The sequence below is a fragment of the Bombina bombina genome, chromosome 9 (assembly GCF_027579735.1).
Source record: "Bombina bombina isolate aBomBom1 chromosome 9, aBomBom1.pri, whole genome shotgun sequence".
NCBI lineage: Eukaryota > Metazoa > Chordata > Amphibia > Anura > Bombinatoridae > Bombina > Bombina bombina.
The window spans coordinates 27,151,793-27,174,712 of NC_069507.1; the positions used below are offsets into that span (position 1 = coordinate 27,151,793).

The following is a 22,920-nucleotide window of genomic DNA, read 5'->3' on the forward strand; positions in this document are numbered from 1 at the left end:
ACCATAGGAATTGCTAAGATCATTATCTACTTTATTAGAAGTTCAATCACATTCATTCACTATCTATTTTATTAGAAGTTTAATCATATTCATTCAATGACTCCACCTTGAATATAGTGCATACGCCATGTAGGACACACGAGTTTAATTAGAACACACAAGCTCAATTAGAACACAGACCCACACCTTGGAGACCTATAATATCCATTCTTTATATCCATTTCTATAATATTCATTATAGATTGTCAACAACAAATTATTTTTAATTAGAAATTCATTTATTGGGCTACTATTGTATGCACCCTACCCCTCACCAAATATTGGTTCTTTAGTCACATAATAAAGATAGTCCCACTCACAGCTCTCTTTTGAGCGCACCCCACCCCCCACTTTTTTGAGTCTTCAGACTCGCCAGAAACACCAGTTATGAAGCAGCGGTATGAATCGCCACAATTCAACCCGACCAAGTACGATCGGGTTGATTGACACCCCCCTGATTGGCCGCGAGTCTGCAGTGGGCGGCGTTGCACCAGCAGCTCTTGTGAGCTGCTGGTGCAATGCTGAATACGGAGAGCGTATTGCTCTCCGCATTCAGCGAGGTCTTGCGGACCTGATCCGCACTGTCGTATCAGGTCCGCAAGACCTTTGTTACATAGGCCTCTTTGTGTTAAATGTATATTCTACTCATATATCATGCATGTGAAAGAGCTGCTATTACAATTAAACTTATGTATTGGCATAAAAAGGGTTAAAGGCACAAGGTACTTAGGAAAGTAATAAGAATACATTGTATCACAAGCAGCTGCAGGAACACCCTTTCAATTGGGCTGGGCTCTCCCCCCCCCCCCCCCCCCCCCCCTGGGCAGTTGATTTGTGCTGATGTCTTTTTCACACAGCTTTTTTAAAGCCAATACGGCAGTATTGAGATTTCCAGTCTAGGTAGGGGGGGTCAACACAATTCAGCTATTTTAGATGACAAAATAAAGATAAATTAACTTTTGTAAACCAATACACTCCAGCAAGTAAAATGGACCATTGGGAACACATTAAAGGGAAATAATTTACATTACAATGTATCTTTAACTTGTTCAAAAAAGGGATTAACCCCTTCAGGACAGTCGCATATGTTCAAGTTTGAATGGTAAACAAAAAAGGAACAAAAAGGTAGCACTTGACACTGATCATGCGCTTCAAAAATGGTGCTGATTGGCTCCTGCATTGCTAGGCACATCCCCCAGCCAGATCAGTCAGAGTTTGTGCAAAAAAAGGAGCAGGATGCCGCAAAAGTTAGGACGATCCATGCTGTCCTAAAGGCGTTCAGTAAGCCCAGCACTTTTAGAATGGCATGGAGCGTCCTAACAGTGTCTAGGGGGTGGGGGGCATGAAGGCAAACTAAAACTCTTGGAATACCCTCATATTAGGATAAAGACTAATTGGATCATACCAATGTTTGCCTATTCCTGATTGGCCTCACTAGTTGTATTCTTATTTGGCCCAGGAGCACAGAGATAATTATGTATTTGAACTCATAGTAAGATAAAGTAATTTGTTTAAAAATAAAATATGCTAATAATAATAATAATATTTTTACTCTAGAATGTCCCTTTAAAGCTCTACACAAATGCCATAATTACTAACACACTTTTAAACTATTTGCTGCGGTCACGCGAACAACAAGTCCCGAAAACGCGTTGGAAATTATCCCAAAAACTGCAGCATAACATCACAGTGTTATCACTGACCTTCTGCATTCTAAGTGAAGAACATTTCCACTTTCATTGCAGCAAATGCAAGAAACCTGTAACGTAACAATCAGTAACAAACATGTTTTACCGTAATTGGTTCTGGGGGGTTTTAAAGAGACATACAACACAGTAACTGTCTGGTTTATCATATATGTTTAGAAACTTATATTATTGCAAAAATGATAAGTTGTTTTTTTTCCCTTTAACAACAAGACCAAGGTAGAATATGATACTTATCACTGTGCACAAACTTTACTGTCATATGACATATTTCCCTACACTGAGTGTCACTGAGGCAGCAAAATCTCAGGAATGAAAAGTTAGACATGAAACCCAAAATGTTACTTTCATGATTCAGAGCAGCAATTTTAAACAACGTTCTCATTTGCTTTGATTATCAAATTTTCTTTGGTATCTTTTGTTGAAAAGCAGGTACTTAAAGGGACAGTCAACACCAGAATTGTTATTGTTTAAAAACATAGATAATCCCTTTATTACCAATTCCCCGGTTTTGCAAAACCAACACAGTTATAATAATACACATTTTACCTCTGTAATTACCTTGTATCTAAGCCTCTGCAAACTGCCCCCTTATTTCACTTATTTTGACAGACTTGCATTTTAGCCAATCAGTGCTGACTCCTAGGTAACTTCACTTGCATGAGCTCAATGTTATCTATATGACACACATGAACTAATGCCCTCTAGTGGTCAAAATGCATTCAGATTAGAGGTGGCCTTCAAGGTCTAAGAAATTTGCATATGAGCCTACCAAGGTTTAGCTTTCAACTAAGAATACCAAGAGAACAAAACAAAATTGGGGATTAAAGTAAATTGGAAAGTTGTTTAAAATGACATGCCGTATTTAAATCATGAAAGTTTACTTTAGACTTGACTGTTCCTGTAAGCTCAGGAGCGTGCACATTTCTCGAGCACTATATGGCAGCAGCTTTGCAAGAATGTTTTTTTTCTTTTAAATATTTTTATTAAACTTAGCCATATAACTGACAGAGTAAATCAAAATAAAACAAAGAAAATAACATCTGTTCTGCATATGTACGTCACGCAGGACGACCATGATCTCGCAGGACCAGCATAAATCATTGACGTATCAATACAAAAACAATATTAGGCAGTCATAACAATGTTAATGATCTTTCTAGAATCAACAACGACTACGATCAAGTAATAAAGAAGCTAATTTTCAAAACTAAATAAAAAAAGAAGAAGAAAGCGAAAGAAAAGAAAAAAAAAAAAAAAAAAAAAAACTAAGGTGAAAAAAACAAAAGATCCACCCCTCCTACTCCCATAGCCAAGAGTACTAACCAGCATCTAGGATATCAATTTTTTTTGTCAAAGTTTATTCCACCGAAATCCTATTTCTAATCCAAGTATCAGGAAACTCGCCATGTAGAACTAATTCTGCGAAACTAACTGAAGCCAAAAAAGGTCTCAGAATCTGTCTCTGTACAGCACTTAGATAAGTCTTAATAACCGGCGCCCAGCCTGTTAAAAACTCCTTAATTTTCCTTTCAGATACAAACTGAGAATGAAAGGATTCAAAAATAATCTTGGCTTGAATATCCCCTATGACTTGTGTCAAACTGGGAGGACTCTTTGCAATCCATTTTTTAAAAATATTGTATCTAACTGTTAGAATAATTGTATTTAGGGTACGCATTCTCTCCCTTCCTCTTATCTCCGGAAAAAGCAATACTATCTTTTCAAGTTAGAGGACAATAGAGCTTGCAAAGACCCTATTATACCAGAATTGGACTTTCAACCATAATTGAGAGATCTTTGGACAGGCCCATAACATGTGGCAGAGGTCAGCCCGGGTATATGCACAATGTTCACATTGAAAATTTTTATTAGGAAAATATTTGGCCATTGAAGCCGGCGAAATATAAGCATTATTTAATAATTTCAAATGGGATTCTTTCCAATTTGTAGGCACCAGAAGTTTTGCCACTCTCGCAAGACTATCACTTATTCCCTCTGGATCTATAGAACTAATGTATGGAAGCCAGAATTTAATCCGCTTATCTTCCTCCAGCATGCCTTGCTTAGTCAGCATAATGTCATAAATTAGTGAGATTGATGAGTCACCAAGAATACATTTTCTAATACAAGTCTTAAGCTCAAACCAGTCACCTCTCTCACCAGAGTGGCAATTCTGAGCATTGATAAAATGTCGAGTCTGAAAATATGCGAACCGATGCTGTCTGGACAGAGAAAATTGTTCCCGTAATGTTTCCCAGGGGAACATCAGTAAGTCTTCATTAACTAATTGATGAACATATTCTAACCCTTTAACCTGCCACTCATAAAAACATTTCTGATCTAAGCCCGGAAGAAACTGGGGATTCCCCCTGATCGGAAGGTATTCAGAGAAGGAAGAATCAATTTTGAGCAGTTTACAAAGTCTATTCCAAGCTACAATAATATTCTTAAATGACATTAGTACGGATATCTCCGGCGGAAGAGATTGGGGAGAACAATGAATCAGGGCTTCTAGCGCCCATGGTTTCACGAAATATGACTCAAGCTCCAAGGTAGTCACTAGCTCCGCCCGGGAGACCCAATCAAAAATAATCTTGACCAAAGCAGCATAATTGTATAGTCTGATATTGGGCAAAGCCAGGCCCGCACCAATATATTTTTGCGTAAGACTATTAAGCGATAATCGTGGCTTTTTGCCTTTCCAAATGAATTTTTAAAACCAGGCTGCCAGTTTCTTCAAATCCTTATTCAGAATCAGGAGAGGTAGATTTTGCAAATAATAAAGGATTTTAGGAAAAATTATAGTTTTAATCAAGGTTACAGAAGCTGTAAGTGATAAAGGGAATGCTGCCCAAATCTTAAGATCCTCTTGAATTTTCTGAAATAGCCAACCGAAGTTGGCCTGGTACCAGAGTTTCGGATTTCTATTAATCTCTAATCCCAAATATCGAATAGCATCTACTTTATGGAAGATTGTTACAGGTTGGTTAGGGCACTGTGTCCCAAGCCACATCAATTCACTCTTTTCCATATTGACCTTATAGCCTGCAAAGGTACTAAATTGATTTATCGCAGATATCACCTTTGGGATAGTGTCAGCTGGTTTATTAAGAAAAAGTAAAATATCGTCAGCATAAAGAAGTATTTTCAAATTTTGACCTCCTAATGGGATCCCAGGGAGAATCTCACGAAACTTGATAGCCAGAGGTTCTAATACAATGTTAAAGAGCAAGGGCGAAAGAGGGCACCCCTGTCTTGTTCCTCTGTGTAAAGGGATCTCGGGGGAAATCGTACCATTAACTAATAAGTATGAGATAGGTTTCTGATAAATCTTTCGAACAAAATCAGGAAAATTACCGCTAAAACCAAATTTGCCAAGAGCTGAGAACATATGTTTCCAAGAGATGCAATCAAAAGCTTTGACTGCATCTAATGTAAGAACCGCTACATTTTTTAGATCAGACCTCTCCCTACCCTGCTCTGAATTCCAGATAAAATCAACCAATGTTGTTAATTTCCTTATATTCTTAGAAGAGCACCGAGATGGCATGAAGCCCACCTGGTCTGTGTGGATGAGTCTCTCCAGACATAGAACCAATCTGCAGGATAAAATGGAAGCCAGGATTTTATAGTCTGCGTTAAGGACTGAGATAGGCCTATAAGAAGCCGGGTCCTCCAGGTTTTTCCCCTTTTTAAGAATTAAGGAGATATTGGCAGCCGAGAAAAACGAGGAAGGTATATTGCCTGATATGTAATAGCTATTATATAGCTTCTCTAATATAGGAACAAGCAGCTCAGATAATGTTTTATAAAATTCTATTGGGAGCCCATCAGGACCTGCTGCCTTGTTCAACTTAGCCCGGGATATTGCACTGCTAATTTCCTCGGCTGAGATAGGGGCATTCAATATATCTAACTCTTCTGATTGAATTTTAGGTACCACGATCGAGGACCAAAAGTTTATTTCATTGTCATAATTAGAATCTCCTTCAGCATATAAACATTGGTAAAAATCATGGAAAATTTCTGCTATTTCTTCCGTATCTGAGGTGCCTCTACCCATGTGCTGTATCACAGGAATAAGATTTTTATTTTTCTTGGCTTTGACTAATCTCGCCAAACTTTTGGCTGAACTACCATGAATGCTCTTATATCGTAAATTGATTTTTAGCTCTTCTTCCTGATGTTTTTGTCGCAGGACGGAATCTCTTTCCTTCTTGGCGTTTATATATAAATTCCAATTATTCCTAGAAGGTAGACCCCGAAAATTCCTAAAAGCATTTCTGACCTGGTTAGATAGTTGGACATCTCTAGCTCGGATCTTCTTATTCCTAGTATGCAGAAATCCCTTTATTTCACCCCGTAAAACCGCTTTTCCAGCTTCCCAGAAGGTTTGAATTTTATACTGGTATGCCGAATTAAACCCGACGTATTCATCCCATTTTCCTTTTAACCAACAGATAAATCTAGGGTCGTTAGATAAAAACCTGGGATAGAAAAATCTATGGCTCTTACTGCCACACCTATCTTGCGAACGCAGCGAGACAGAGATTATTGCATGGTCAGAGATCATAATCTCACCAATTTCAGCCTCTAATTTGCCACTGGAAAAAGAGATTGAAGTCAAAAACAAATCTATGCGAGAAAACGTCCTGTGCGCTTTAGATTCACAGGTAAAGTTTTGTACATCCGGGTTCAACCCGCGCCACACATCATGAACCTGTAACTTCTGACAAAATTTTAACAAATATTTTGAACTTCTCTTATTTACTGACATGTTTTTAGATGAAAGCCTGTCCACTTCCGGATATAGGGTCATGTTGAAGTCCCCCCCCAATTATCAAGTTCTCTTTAGTATATGGAAACAACTTAATTTTAATTTTATCCCAAAATTCAGGCTTAAATTTGTTGGGGCCATAAATATTACACAGAATAAATTTAGTCTTATTTATATAAATGTGTAAAATAATGAATCTGGCTTCTGGGTCTATCTCCGCCTGAATAACCTTATAATCAAGCGACTTGTTTATCAAAATCACAACCCCACATTTCCTACCTCTGACTGAAGATGCAATTACCTCCCCTACCCATTTGATCTTAAGTTTATTGGCTTCATGGCCATCCAGATGAGTTTCTTGAAGGAAGGAAATATCAGGATTCTTCCCTGCTAGGAGTTTAATAATAAGTTTACGTTTAGAAGGCGAAGAGATTCCTCCCACATTCCAGGAGGTTATCTTAACGTCCATCAATTAATATGAACTGCTTATCTCTAAAGATCCTTAATAGGAGGGGGAGGGGAGGAAAGAGAGAAAAAAAAAATAAAGAAAAAAAAAACACACAAAACCATATAAGTATAAAACGATTAAACAACCAAAAGGCATCTATACCTTTACAAGATAATAACAAAAAGTCTTTACTTTTAACAGTCTGTCGGTCAATTTTATCAAACATAGAATCCCATATAAAAGGGCACCTCAAATTTCTAAAAAACACTTGTGACCTTTAAAAAAAAAAAATGTAACCATAATTAAACTGACTAATGTCAACCTTATTTATCTTTGAGAAATTCTTTTACTTCTCCCACCTCAGAGAAGGTCAGGCGAGATCCTCCGTACTCAATTATTATTTTAGCCGGATAAATCATTCGGGCTTGAATACCTTTATTAATGAGTTGAGTACAGAGGGGAGCCATCGTCCGCCTCCTCTGCGAGGTCTCTGCAGAAAAGTCCTGAAACAAGAGTACTTTATTGTTACCAAAAATTAGAGGATCCTTTAATTTTTTAAATAGCTTCATTACTTCTATTTTATCCTGAAAATTCAGTATCTTACATATACACTAGATCAGAAATCCTACTCTCTGCTTCCTGCATTCTAGTAGAAAATTGTCTTACTTCCGCTGAAAGTGCTGAAATTTCAGATGAGATTGAGCCCAACTCTTTTTTAATCATATCAAATTGAGGTGAAAATAGATCAGATAGTTGAGCAATCAGAGAGTCAGCGGGATTAGACACTGGTTCTATCGTATTATCGAAGCTGGCTTCGGGAACTTTAGCTTTTTTATCTTTAACTTTACTCGGCATTCTGGGAGAGGAAGATTTCCCCTGTGATAAAAATGTATCCATAAATTAGAAAGAACAATATAGAAGTGAAACAATCGTGCGTGCTAAAAAAACAAAACAAAAAAGTGACAAGAGTGCAAGAGTGAAGAAAAGAAAAAAAAAAAAACAAGAAAAAAAAAAACCCTGAGTGATACCGCAGAACCGGAGGAAACCAAACTCTCCAAGTGAAGTGAATATCTAATTGTTATTAGGATATGTCCCTACGACATATAAAGAGTGAAAAGTGAAAGAAAAATAAAATTGTGAAGTGCTCTGGTGTACAGCTTAATAATACGTGAAAAGAGCAGAGTAACGATAATAATCTCACCAGCTAAATTCGTATATAAGAACTCTAGATTATAAATTCACTACAGAAATAATTATGATTTAACAGTAATACTCCAACACAAGAAAAAAGAGAGGATTAGTAGAGAAGAATTCACAACAGGCCACTATGGATAGAGACCAGGACCACTGCTTTTTTGGATAGCACCCAAAGGTTAAATTGTTCTACCTAAAAATACTAAAGATGATTTTATAGGTTCATGCTAAAGATCACTTAACCCAGATTGGTAATAGCACTCTGAGAATAATGTATATACCTAGCTAAATAGTTCTCCCAGTAGCTGAAAAAAAGAAGAACCCAAATTGGCCAGCAATCATTTAAGAAACAAATCAAATTGAATCTCACAGTCTGCAACAATTTTTAAATTGCTGAAAAAATGGGAATCTGAGTTAGTGTTGCTAGCAGGACATTACATTAGAATGCATCTAAACAACCTCTATAAGATAATACATTTTTTCATAACATTGAAATGCATCTGTACAATGTGTATTATCTCATGCAGCTAAAGAAGGAGAACACCAGCTGAAATAAGAGATCAGGGAGGTCTGGGGATGATCTTTCACTGATACATTACCCTTCCTTTATTTCTACCAATCCCTTTCCTGATCTTAGGAAAGGAGAATAACTTGTTTCAGTAATTTCACCTAACAAAAACTTGAATCTTACCACCGCTAAACATATATTTATAAAAAGAGGCAGAACTTTTATATAGAATCAATTAACTTTGAACTGAACTAAATGATTGTACTTGGATTGTAAATCCTGTATAAAATGAGGTCCAAAAGCACAGACACCCAGTGTCCCAAAAGTATAGTTCTAGGAGCCGGTATTAACAGCACTGGGGTGCAGGGCTGGAAAGTCAGGGACCTGTCGCACTATCCCACTCCTGTGGGGTGCACTACCTCTTACTTAGCCGGGAATGATAGAATCCTTATGCGAAAAACGGGCCCTTACCATTTGCGACCATTTTCTTTAAATGAGACAAAGTTCACCACAATGTATTGGCCCCAATGGAAGAGCTTATACTTTACCCCTGCGGCTATATTCAGTGCCGCTAACGACAAAAGTTCAAAGAAACAAGTCAACAGGGCTACCTTAAAATGAATGTAGATCCCAATACCTCAGAGAGCCTGTACCTGCTTCTATCCCCTTGTCGGCTAACGAAGGATTTCCGCCGACAGGGACAAACTTAATTTATTCCAGCCGCTCACCAGGGAGCCTCCGAAGGTGTGACCTGATACCGGGTTCCGTAGACCAACCGCTATTTCTGCTGACTCCAGGAATAGGCACACATACCAGAAGGACAGATCAACCGTCAGCTAACGAAAGATTTTCGCCGACAGGAACAAACTTGATTTGCTTCAGCCGCTCACCAGGGAGCCTCCGGGGGTGTGACCCGGTACCGGGTTTCGTAGACAAGCCGCTATTTCGGCTAACTCAAGGTATTAGGCACACATACCAGCAGAGGAAGTCAATCCGGAGTAGGCTGCTAAACTCAATGTTGTATGCTTAGCACAGGACTAAGTTCAGACTATTGCTCACCAGGGAGCATCTGAAGAAGCGGCGCCAAGTCCAGGTCTGACACACAATCCCCGCCGCCAGCAGCTTCCTTCTTGATATCACACTGAGCTTATACACGCCAGGTAAGGTTACCGGCCGGGAAAACAGATGTTGTTTCAGTCAGGTCCGGTCCCTCACAGACTGTACCAATTTCGCCAAGGTAGATCTTTAACCTCAAAGACTTGTAGCAAGAAGGGCCTTTTCTTCTAAGAAGTATAAAACATAAAAGCAACTGCCGAGCAGCTGCTGCCAAACGGCTAATCGGGACTTCAAGCTCTAACGCGGGTCGAGACCCAGCTGAGCGCCACACTCAATAACCTCAGCAGCTCCCAAGGCAAGTGGCGGAGAGTGGGGAGCTGATCACACAGCGTCCTCTCACAGCACCGGCATGCAGGTAAGTTGCATGGCTCCTCCCCCAACGGAAGTCCTTCTGTCAGGAAACTTTTTCCCGCTTTGCAAGAATGTTATCCACGTGCAACAGCACTAGAGGTCAGCACTGTTTCCAGCCATGTAGTGCTACAGATGCCTACCTAGGTATCTCTTCCACAAAGAATACCAAAGGAATGAAGCACATTTGATATTAGAAGTAAAATGGAAACTTTGTTTAAATGGTACGTTCTGTCTGAATCACAAAATATTTTGGGGGGGTTTCATATCCCTTAAGTAGACAGATTTTAAAACACACATTTATCAGTGGGGCCTAACATGAACTATATGTTTGAAGGGACATGAAAGAGTTAAAAGGTCGGTAAACACCTTGAAATTATAATAAAAACATATTTCATTATTATTTTTGCCCCTTTTCCTATCATTTAACTCTGACATTTGTGGAATTTCCAATCCTGAGAACTGACAAAGCACATGACAGGATTCACAAGCCAAGCCCCTATCACATTTATCTCCTTAATTTATTGTGTGTTATCTTATCTTGTTGGCTAAAACTAAATGACACGAAAAGCTCAGTCATCAGCAGACTCAGGTCTGGATTACCTTATCCAAATTAGAGAAGTGGTTGGTGGAGTTTGCCCATTAAAAACAAGTGTTAATTTGTTCTAATAGAGTTCACACTCTGCTGATATGTTACTCTAATAGAAGACAAAGATAAGGTTCAGTAAAACAATAAAGGTTTTGCTAACAAAGTGCCAGTGGCTAGTTGTGTTTACTTAAGTAACATGTCCAGTTTGGCTCCCCTAGATAAAGCATGTTGGTGGGTGTTTGCCGGGGGGGGGGGGGGAGAGTTTGTCTATTGAGGGTGGTTGTGTATTAAGAACAATTGCAGCAAACAAGGTGTTAATTCATCCTGAAAGTTTTTTACACTCAATTTGTATGTTAATCTATATTGGAAGAATAAACTAATGCCTTGTAATTATGTCAGGAGCAACATAAACATGTAGCCAACAATCACTTGCTATGTCCTCTGGCAGCAGGGAATTAACCCAATTGTAGAGGTTAACTACATCATTACCAGCAAACAATTTCACAGCAATACAATTAGCACAAGTTTTTTTTTATCCATATCCCTTTAAGGGATATAAAACCCAATAATTTTTCTTTCAGATAAAGCAGCAATTTTAAGCAACTTTCTAATTTACTCCTATTATCAATTTTTCTTCATTCTTTTGGTCTGAAAAATCAGGAATGTAAGCTTAGGAGCCGGACCATGTTTGGTTCAGCACACTGGGTAGAGCTTTCCCGATTAGTGGCTACATGTAGCCACCAATCAGCAAGCATTACCCAGTGTGCTGAACCAAAAATTGGTGCTGAAAGAAAAAAAATTGGTTTTCATATCCCTTTAAAAACAGAAACATAATTGTTCTTTCCTTGTTGCTACTGGTACACTATATTACTAGTACTGTAAGTCGCACACAGAACCAGCCTCCTTTAGACTAAGCAAATACTTTTACTAATGGTTGGAACAGAACTAAATTGACGTAAATACACCAGGATGGCCTCGAACATTGCGCACCTCGCCGTGTTTGTGATTACGACTCTAATGAGCTCTGACACACAGGGAGATTGCCTGTAAAATGACTCTGTGCACCCAGACCAGCGGCCTTGGCTGTTGTTAGTACCGCACGTAGAATACTAATCTCATACATCCCAAAGAAGCCACCCCAAGGCGTCTATATGAGAGATGTAACAAGCCTGAATATATTCACTTGTGCAGGGAGCACTTTACTGATTTCTGCCTCTCATAATGTGTCCTGGGCACTATCCAAATCCTGTTTTTTTTTTTTTTGTTTGTTTTTTCTCCCAACCTGGCAAAGCTCACTGCCGCTGCTATGTAATCACTTCTCAGGATCTTAGTGAAGACACTTAAAAAAGAAACACTGGAGGGTTTGCCACGGCTAATAAAACAGGAGAGCACTGGGAACTCATACTACTGTGTTGTTTTTTTATAACTGCGTATTTAAAGGGATATCAATGCTCAATATAATGATATATTCAAAGCAAAGATTGGCATGAGAATGCTATGTAGATTGATTTTTTACAAGTGTGTTAGTGGTTTAAATATTGAAGAAATAAGAGTAAAATTTTTGTTTCAATAAAGTAATAGGAGCCGCAGTGTTATAACCTAGGTCCCTGTATCTAATTTCTTCTGCTGAGGACAAATTAGGGACAAATGAAGTGTGAATACAATGGCTATGTGTAGGGTTGCCATAATCCACAAAACCAGGACAAATTGATATTTGACTAAAAAGAGGGGTTCGGGGGAGGGGAGAATTTTGACAACAACAAAAAATGAACATACTACTAAAGTAGCAGTTAATGTTTATTCATTTGTTTTTATATCATTTTATTGATTAAAGTTACCAGTAATTTGACAAACCAGGAAGCCAAACATACAATATATAAATATCCAAAAGAGATGACAATTGGTTTTGTGAACTGTTGCAGAAAAAAACACACGTGACTTGTCATTGCACAAATACGTTGCTGTATATGATTCAGCTATTAACTGAAAACAATAGATCGCCTGGCTGGCCCTTAACCAATAACCACATACAATATTATAATAAATATTTCAAGCACCTCACCAGCTTTTCCTCTGACTTGCTTGTGGCTTTCTACCCAGAATAGAGCAGCACATGCACGCCATACGGACTGACTCACTAGTCAGCTGCTAATGTCCAACACAACAATTAAAGCCACTGTCTGAGCCACAGTTCTGCTTCTGGAAGCCAACAGCAGCTCCTAATATCCCTCTGTACACACCCCACACATGCACAGTTTTATTACGCTTCCTGCCTAAGAATAATCACTCTCAGCTGCTCCGGGAACTAATTGGATGGGGCCATCATGCAGGGGGCAGGCCCGAATTGCATCACACGAACAGGTAAATCTGTAGACTCTCCACAAAAATGGCCGCAGTGTGGGCAGGAGTAGAAAAAAATGTCTTCACGTGCAATAAAATCAGTGACTTTCACGGCTTTCTGAGATATATTGCAACCCTAACTGTGTGGAATATAGCAATGCTATAGTAACTATTAAACAGGGTTAATAGAAACTCAAAGATATTGGAAAGCCTACAATCTTTAGAGTTAAATTACAGGAAGAGGGAAGAAAACCAATAATGAAATTGAAGTGAAAATAAATCCTAGCGTTTTACAAATGCTAGGATTTACTATTGAAACAAATAAAGGGCACTTTCATTCATGAAGTATGAGATACTTTATGTAGAGAGTTCCTTTATTTGTTTCAATAAATCACCGTTTTTACCTTGTACAGCAGCCCACGGCTAAAAAATTTTTGGCTAAGAGGTGACGTTTTCACCTCTTAGCCAATAGCCATGTGGTAAATCCGGCTTGGTGCCCATGGGAGCCATATTTACTGCACAGCTATTGGCTAAGAGGTGAAAATGTCACCTCTTAGCCCAAATTTTTTTTTAGCCATGCGCTGCTGTAGGAGCAAAGAGCTGCGATCGATTGAATCAAATAAAGGAGCTTTCTACATGAAGTATCTTATACTTCATGAATGAAAGTGCCCTTTATTTGTTTCAATAGTCAATCCTAGCATTTGTAAAATGCTAGGATTTACTTTAACTTTAAACAGCAAAGATTTTTTTCTACACATAATTAAATATTTTATATTACAGCCTCAAAAGGCCAGATTACAACAAGTTAATCACAAGAGCGCGCTTCTATAGGTTCCTATGGGAGCCAAGTTCTGATGTCATCACAGACGGCATCAGAACCTCGCGCAGTGAAGGAGGTATGTAGTGCAGCGATGGGCAGCATTTTTATTTATGTGTTAATATGTGTATATATATATATATATATATATGTATATAATCATATACATATATATTTACATTGTGGTCTATAGGAACACACAATTCCCATAGACAACAATGTAAAGGCACTTTTCAGTGCTGTTTTTTTTTCTAACACCCAACTCCCACCAACTTTAGAGCCACAAAACTGTCTAGATTTTTTTTTACTAAAAAATTACAATACCCTCTATTTTGAGGGCATTTGGGGCACTTTTAGAAAATTAATCAGAGATCTAATCTCTGGTTAATTTTCGTAGCACTAATTGCTACCACGAGGTCATGATAGCAATAACCAGACACTTGTAATGGCTGGTTAATTATTGCGCTCCCGAAAACTAGCAATAATTTAGCCCTCCACTTGGAATCTAGCCCTATGTGTTTAATAGATATCCACATTCAGATTTAGACAAATGCAAAAAACAAAATCCCTTATTTCACTGTATTCTTGGCATTTGTTTGAAAGCATAAAATGATCTGTGCTATTTAACAAATAAAGATTCTTCTGTAGATGGGAAATGATTAAAAGATCTAGCTACTACTTTAACTTTATTTAAAGGTTCACTACATACAGTGTTTAATTATCCATAATGACAAACTTTGCAATTTATTTGCATTACTTATTTTGCCCCCATTTCATGTAATTAAGCCATTTCTATTCCTCAGAACTTTAAATGCACCTGCTGACTCAAGGCTAACTCTACTTCATATCTGTCCCTAATTGGCTTTATCAGATAACAACTGCAAAATAATGCATTTTATACTAACTTTCTGACAGTAGCTAACCTTGTTGTTAGTGAACAGGATTGGCTCCTTCAAACTGGTGGGCGGAATTTGACTATTGATAAAAAAAAATTGCAGTAAAAAGCATATTAATTTATTTTTAGTTTTTAGTTAAGACTTGGCTGATATAGCAACACAACAGAAATGTCTTGTAATTTGTGTAATGTCCCTTTCATTTTAAGCTGCTGTCCAGATGTTCACGAGTTGTCTTGAAGATGCCCCCCATAGAAAATAAAGGGTGAACAAATTTCCGCTAATGAACAAATAATGTGGTAAAAATTCAGACAAAGTGAGAAACTCTTGGACAAAATGAAAGATCAGTTTTTGATGCTAAACAATTTATTCCTTGCTATTTATATTTACACACCCTTTTGCAGAAACCTGTATGCAGCACGCACATCAGACAATTATGTATAATTACGTTGTACGCACGTGCTTATGGGTGCAGCTATTTTGCTCCAGGAGGACAAGGAGAACTAAACAATATAACTTTTTTTTTATTTATTTTTTAAATGAAACTGGTGCAAGGCATTTTATTACAATATAAACTGGTGTAAGGCATTTTATTACAACATAAACTGGTGCAAGGGATTTTATTACAATATAAACTGGTGCAAGGCATTTTATTACAATATAAACTGGTGCACAGCATTTTATTACAATATAAACTGGTGCAAGGCATTTTATTACACTATAAACTGGTGCAAAGCATTTTATTACACTATAAACTGGTGCAAGGCATTTTATCACACTATAAACTGGTGCAAGGCATTGTATTACAATATAAACTGGTGCAAGGCATTTTATTACACTATAAACTGGTGCAAGTCATTTTATTACAATATAAACTGGTGCAAGGCATTTTATTACAATATAAACTGGTGCAAGGGATTTTATTACAATATAAACTGGTGCAAGGCATTTAATTACAATATAAACTGGTGCAAGGCATTTAATTACAATATAAACTGGTGCAAGGCATTTTATTACAATATAAACTGGTGCAAGGGATTTTATTACAATATAAACTGGTGCAAGGCATTTTATTACAATATAAACTAGTGCAAGGCATTTTATTACAATATAAACTGGTGCACAGCATTTTATTACAATATAAACTGGTGCACAGTATTTTATTACAATATAAACTGGTGCACGGCATTTTATTACAATATAAACTGGTGCAAAAGCATTTTATTACACTATAAACTGGTGCAAGGCATTTTATTACACTATAAACTGGTGCAAGGCATTTTATTACACTATAAACTGGTGCACAGCATTTTATTACAATATAAACTGGTGCACAGCATTTTATTACAATATAAACTGGTGCACGGCATTTTATTACAATATAAACTGGTGCAAAAGCATTTTATTACACTATAAACTGGTGCAAGGCATTTTATCACACTATAAACTGGTGCAAGGCATTGTATTACAATATAAACTGGTGCAAGGCATTTTATTACACTATAAACTGGTGCAAGTCATTTTATTACAAAATAAACTGGTGCAAGACATTTTATTACACTATAAACTGGTGCAAGGCATTTTATTACACTATACACTGGTGCAAGGCATTTTATTACACTATAAACTGATGCAAGGCATTTTATTACATTATAAACTGGTGCAAGGCATTTTATTACTCTATAAACTGATGCAAGGCATTTTATTACACTATAAACTGGTGCAAGGCATTTTATTACACTATAAACTTGTGCAAGGCATTTTATTACACTATAAACTGATGCAAGGCATTTTCTTACACTATAAACTGATGCAAGGCATTGTATTACACTATAAACTGATACAAGGCATTTTATTACACTATAAACTGATGCAAGGCATTTTATTACACTATAAACTGATGCAAGGCATTGTATTACACTATAAACTGATACAAGGCATTTTATTACACTATAAACTGATGCAAGGCATTTTATTACACTATAAACTGGTGCAAGGCATTTTATTACACTATAAACTGGTGCAAGGCATTTTCTTACACTATAAACGGATGCAAGGCATTTTATTACACTATAAACTGGTGCAAGGCATTTTCTTACACTATAAACTGGTGCAAGGCATTTTATTACACTATAAACTGGTGCAAGGCATTTTATTACACTATAAACTGATGCAAGGCATTGTATTACACTATAAACTGATACAAGGCATTTTATTACACTATAAACTGATGCAAGGCATTTTATTACACTATAAACTGATGCAAGGCATTTTATTACATGATAAACTGATGCAAGGCATTTTATTACAATATAAACTGGTGCAAGGCATTTTATTACACTATAAACTGGTGCAAGGCATATTATTGCAAAATAAACTGGTGCAAGGCATTTTATTACAAAATAAACTGGTGCAAAGCATTTTATTACAAAATAAACTCATGCAAGGCATTTTATTACACTATAAACTGATGCAAGGCATTTTATTACACTATAAACTGGTGCAAGGCATTTTATTACAAAATAAACTGGTGCAAGACATTTTTATTACAAAATAAACTGATGCAAGGCATTTTATTACAAAATAAACTGGTGCAAGGCATTTTATTACACTATAAACTGGTGCAAGGGATTTTATTACAATATATACTGGTGCAAGGGATTTTATTACAATATAATCTGGTGCAATGCATTTTATTACACTGTAAACTGGTGCACAGTATTTTATTACTTAAAAAAAACTGTAAAAAAACTTTAAAAATAAATTTTATTACAATATAATCTTGTGCAAGGCATTTTATTACAAAAAAAAAAAAACTGGTACAAGGTATTTTATTACAAAATAAACTGGTGCAAGGCATTTTATTACAAAAAAACTGGTGCAAAGCTTTTTATTACACTATAAACTGATGCAAGGCATTTTATTACACTATAAACTGGTGCAAAGCATTTTATTACAATATAAACTTGTACAAGGCATTTTATTACACTATAAACTGGTTCAAGGTATTTTATTACAATATAAACTGGTGCAAGGCATTTAATTAAATGTGTACACATTTAACAGAAACGTGTATGCAGCACGCACATCAGACAATTATGTATAATTACGTTATATACACGTGCTTATGGGTGCAGCTATTTTGCTCCAGGAGGACAAGGAGAACTAAACAATATAACTTTTTTTTAATTTATTTTTTAAATGAAACTGGTGCAAGGCATTTTATTACAATATAAACTGGTGCAAGGCATTTTATTACAATATAAACTGGTGCAAGGCATTTTATTACAATATAAACTGGTGCCAGGCATTTTATTACAATATAAACTGGTGCAAGGCATTTTATTACAATATAAACTGGTGCAAGGCATTTAATTACAATATAAACTGGTGCAAGGCATTTTATTACAATATAAACTGGTGCAAGGGATTTTATTACAAATTAAGCTGGTGAAAGGCATTTTATTACGATATAAACTGGTGCAAGGCATTTTATTACACTATAAACTGGTGCAGACATTTTACTGCAAAATAAACTGGTGCAAGGCATTTTATTACAAATTAAACTGGTGCAAGGCATTTTATTACAATATAAACTGGTGCAGACATTTTACTACAAAATAAACTGGTGCAAGGCATTTTATTACAAATTAAACTAGTGCAATGCATTTTATTACAAAATAAACTGGTGCAAGGCATTTAATTACAATATATGTGTTTAATAGACATCCACATTCAGATTTAGACAAATGCAAAAAACAAAATCTCTTATTTCACTGTATTCTTGGCATTTGTTTGAAAGCATAAAATGATCTGTGCTATTTAACAAATAAAGATTCTTCTGTAGATGGGAAATGATTAAAAGATCTAGCTACTACTTTAACTTTATTTAAAGGTTCACTACATACAGTGTTTAATTATCCATAATGATAAACTTTGCAATTTATTTGCATTACTTATTTTGCCCCCATTTCATGTAATTAAGCCATTTCTATTCTTCAAAACTTTAAATGCACCTGCTGATTCAAGGCTAACTCTACTTCATATCTGTCCCTAATTGGCTTTATCAGATAACAACTGCAAAATAATGCATTTTATACTAACTTTCTGACAGTAGCTAACCTTGTTGTTAGTGAACAGGATTGGCTCCTTCAAACTGGTGGGCGGAATTTTACTATTGATAAAAAAAAATTGCAGTAAAAAGCATATTAATTTATTTTTAGTTTTTAGTTAAGACTTGGCTGATATAGCAACACAACAGAAATGTCTTGTAATTTGTGTAATGTCCCTTTCATTTTAAGCTGCTGTCCAGATGTTCACGAGTTGTCTTGAAGATGCCCCCCATAGAAAATAAAGGGTGAACAAATTTCCGCTAATGAACAAATAATGTGGTAAAAATTCAGACAAAGTGAGAAACTCTTGGACAAAATGAAAGATCAGTTTTTGATGCTAAACAATTTATTCCTTGCTATTTATATTTACACACCCTTTTGCAGAAACCTGTATGCAGCACGCACATCAGACAATTATGTATAATTACGTTGTACGCACGTGCTTATGGGTGCAGCTATTTTGCTCCAGGAGGACAAGGAGAACTAAACAATATAACTTTTTTTTTAATTTATTTTTTAAATGAAACTGGTGCAAGGCATTTTATTACAATATAAACTGGTGCAAGGCATTTTATTACAATATAAACTGGTGCAAGGGATTTTATTACACTATAAACTGGTGCAAGGGATTTTATTACAATATAAACTGGTGCAAGGCATTTTATTACAATATAAACTGGTGCAAGGGATTTTATTTCAATATAAACTTGTGCACGGCATTTTATTACACTATAAACTGGTGCAAAGCATTTTATTACACTATAAACTGGTGCAAAGCATTTTATTACACTATAAACTGGTGCAAGGCATTTTATTACACTATAAACTGGTACAAGGCATTTTATTACACTATAAACTGGTGCAAGGCATTTTATTACAAAATAAACTGGTGCAAGACATTTTATTACAAAATAAACTGATGCAAGGCATTTTATTACAAAATAAACTGGTGCAAGGCATTTTATTACACTATAAACTGGTGCAAGGGATTTTATTACAATATATACTGGTGCAAGGGATTTTATTACAATATAATCTGGTGCAATGCATTTTATTACACTGTAAACTGGTGCACAGTATTTTATTACTTAAAAAAAAACTGTAAAAAAACTTTAAAAATAAATTTTATTACAAGGCATTTTATTACACTATAAACTGGTGCAAGGCATTTTATTACACTATAAACTGGTACAAGGCATTTTATTACACTATAAACTGGTGCAAGGCATTTTATTACAAAATAAATTGGTGCAAGACATTTTATTACAAAATAAACTGGTACAAGGCATTTTATTACTCTATAAACTGGTGCAAAGCATTTTATTACACTATAAACTGGTGCAAGGCATTTTATTACAAAATAAACTGGTACAAGGCATTTTATTACTCTATAAACTGATGCAAGGCATTGTATTACACTATAAACTGATGCAAGGCATTGTATTACACTATAAACTGATGCAAGGCATTTTATTACACTATAAACTGGTGCAAATAAAATGCCTTGCACCAGTTTATAGTGTCATAAAATGCCTTGCATCAGTTTATAGTGTCATAAAATGCCTTGCACCAGTTTATAGTGTAATAAAATGCCTTGCGTCAGTTTATAGTGTAATAAAATGCCTTGCATCCATTTATAGTGTAATAAAATGCCTTGCATCCATTTATAGTGTAATAAAATGCCTTGCACCAGTTTATATTGTAATAAAATGCCTTGCACCAGTTTATAGTGTAATAAAATGCCTTGCATCCATTTATAGTGTAATAAAATGCCTTGCACCAGTTTATATTGTAATAAAATGCCTTGCATCCATTTATAGTGTAATAAAATGCCTTGCACCAGTTTATAGTGTAATAAAATGCCTTGCATCCATTTATAGTGTAATAAAATGCCTTGCACCAGTTTATATTGTAATAAAATGCCTTGCACCAGTTTATATTGTAATAAAATGCCTTGCACCAGTTTATAGTGTAATAAAATGCCTTGCATCCGTTTATAGTATAATACAATACCTTGCATCCGTTTATAGTGTAATACAATGCCTTGCACCAGTGTATGGATGCAAGGCATTTTATTACACTATAAACTGGTGCAAGGCATTTTATTACACTATAAACTGGTGCACGGCATTTTATTACAATATAAACTGGTGCAAGGCATTTTATTACAATATAAACTTGTGCAAGGCATTTTATTACAAAAAAAATGGTGCAAGGTATTTTATTACAAAATAAACTGGTGCAAGGCATTTTATTACAAAAAAAAACTGGTGCAAAGCTTTGTATTGCAATATAAACTGGTGCAAAGCATTTTATTACAATATAAACTAGTGCAAGGCATTTTATTACAATATAAACTTGTGCACGGCATTTTATTACACTATAAACTGGTGCACGGCATTGTATTACAATATAAAATGGTGCAAGACATTTTATTACAATATAAACCGGTCTAGAATTTTCTACAGACAACTGCAGCAGAAATAATTGACAATAAACATGTCAGGTTGTGAGTGAATAAAATGTGGGTTTAGTGTCGCTTTAATATTACATTTACAAGGGGTTATATTGTTCCTTGCTTATCCCTTGTTAGAAGGAAGAAATACAAATTGTGTAATACTCCTCAATTATATCTCATATCTCAAGTGCTAACAGCCCCAGTTACTTCTATTGCAACAAGAATGGAATATTGGTATTACCAAAAAAAAATAGATTTTTGCTGAGTAGGAAAAAAGTAACTATAGGCGGCAAAAGAGTTAAGATTTCGTTTTGCCCAATAATTTTCTATATAATCCCCTAGAAAGTACCCTAGAAAGTGTAACTTATTTCTTATTCACTGCTCTCTTCTACATTCAATTCATTAAAACAAAGTAAACCAAAACAAATAAATTAAAACCCAGAGGTTGGTTCTCCCATAGGGTGAGACAGCTTTTTCTGTTCTTTAGAAGTAAATTGCCCATTGATGAATTTCCTCTTCTTTCTGTTTAAACCACAAACCTTAATTAAACCTGACACAATTATTTAATGTTAAGGCGCTCACTAGAGGCTTATAAGTATTACCATTAGTATGTTTTGTTTATTGAACACTGGGATTTGGCAACTACAGATACAGGTGCTGCCTGGCTCTAACAGAAATAATACCATTGCTAGAATGTGCTTGCTAATTAGTGTATGTAATTAATTGATGAAGCTGCTGTGTTCCAACATTTTGGTCAAGGTAGACCCCCTTATCCATTAGAGCAGAGAGGGATCTCAGAAGAGGGACTGGGAATTGTCATTGTGTGGGAATGACACAATTAATTAAATAAACCAATTAGCAAAAATCTTTTTTTATGCCCTCGAGCTTGATGAATGAGACAATTGTAGCTCTACAAGGTATCTGCTATACTCATTTGTATTGTGTTTATTTCTTTATATTATATTATGTTTGTTGTTTCCAATATCCAATTGTTTTGTTGTCTGACCTGCGTCAGTAACGTGTGAAATGACCCACAGTAGCACAGATTTCTGCGCACACAGCGATTTGGTGCATCACTTCCATGAAGCTGAGACTTTGTTTAGTGAAAAGCACAACAGGTGACATTTATATAGCACCAGGCGTATCAAAGCTGGAAAGATATTTTCAATGTGCTGGAGATTGTATCATGCAAGTAGAAGATCATATTTCCCAGCTTTATCCTGTAAAAGTACTGGCAAATCCATATGCATCAAACTGAACACAAATGAAATCAAACTGTTTGTGCACTTTGCTATTTACGTTTCATACCAAGGGGTTATTTTTTTAGATGCATTATAATAACTATAGATACGTCACATATGACTCACTTGCAGCTGTGGTGTTGTATGTACTAAATAAATAGTAGTAAAGGTCTATGATGTATATGATGCTCATTAGTTAAATACATTTATATATATATTTCCCTGACACTGATATTATTACAGCTGGATGTAGATAAACATCCATATGGCTTTAGGGTGAAGTTATTCAGAAAAGTTTCACACGTCACTGGTATGTTAAAGGACCAATAAA

The 22,920-nt window shown here is 35.9% G+C and overlaps 1 long non-coding RNA gene across 1 annotated transcript in view; it reads right to left on the reverse strand.

The window, feature by feature from the left end:
• Positions 1-12,925, reverse strand: part of LOC128639469 (uncharacterized) — a 48,952-nt gene extending 36,027 nt beyond the window's left edge. The window contains exon 1 of the long non-coding RNA XR_008399206.1: positions 12,791-12,925. This is a non-coding gene — a long non-coding RNA (uncharacterized LOC128639469). The remainder of the gene's footprint in view (positions 1-12,790) is intronic.
• Between the last annotated feature and the right edge of the window lie 9,995 nt (positions 12,926-22,920).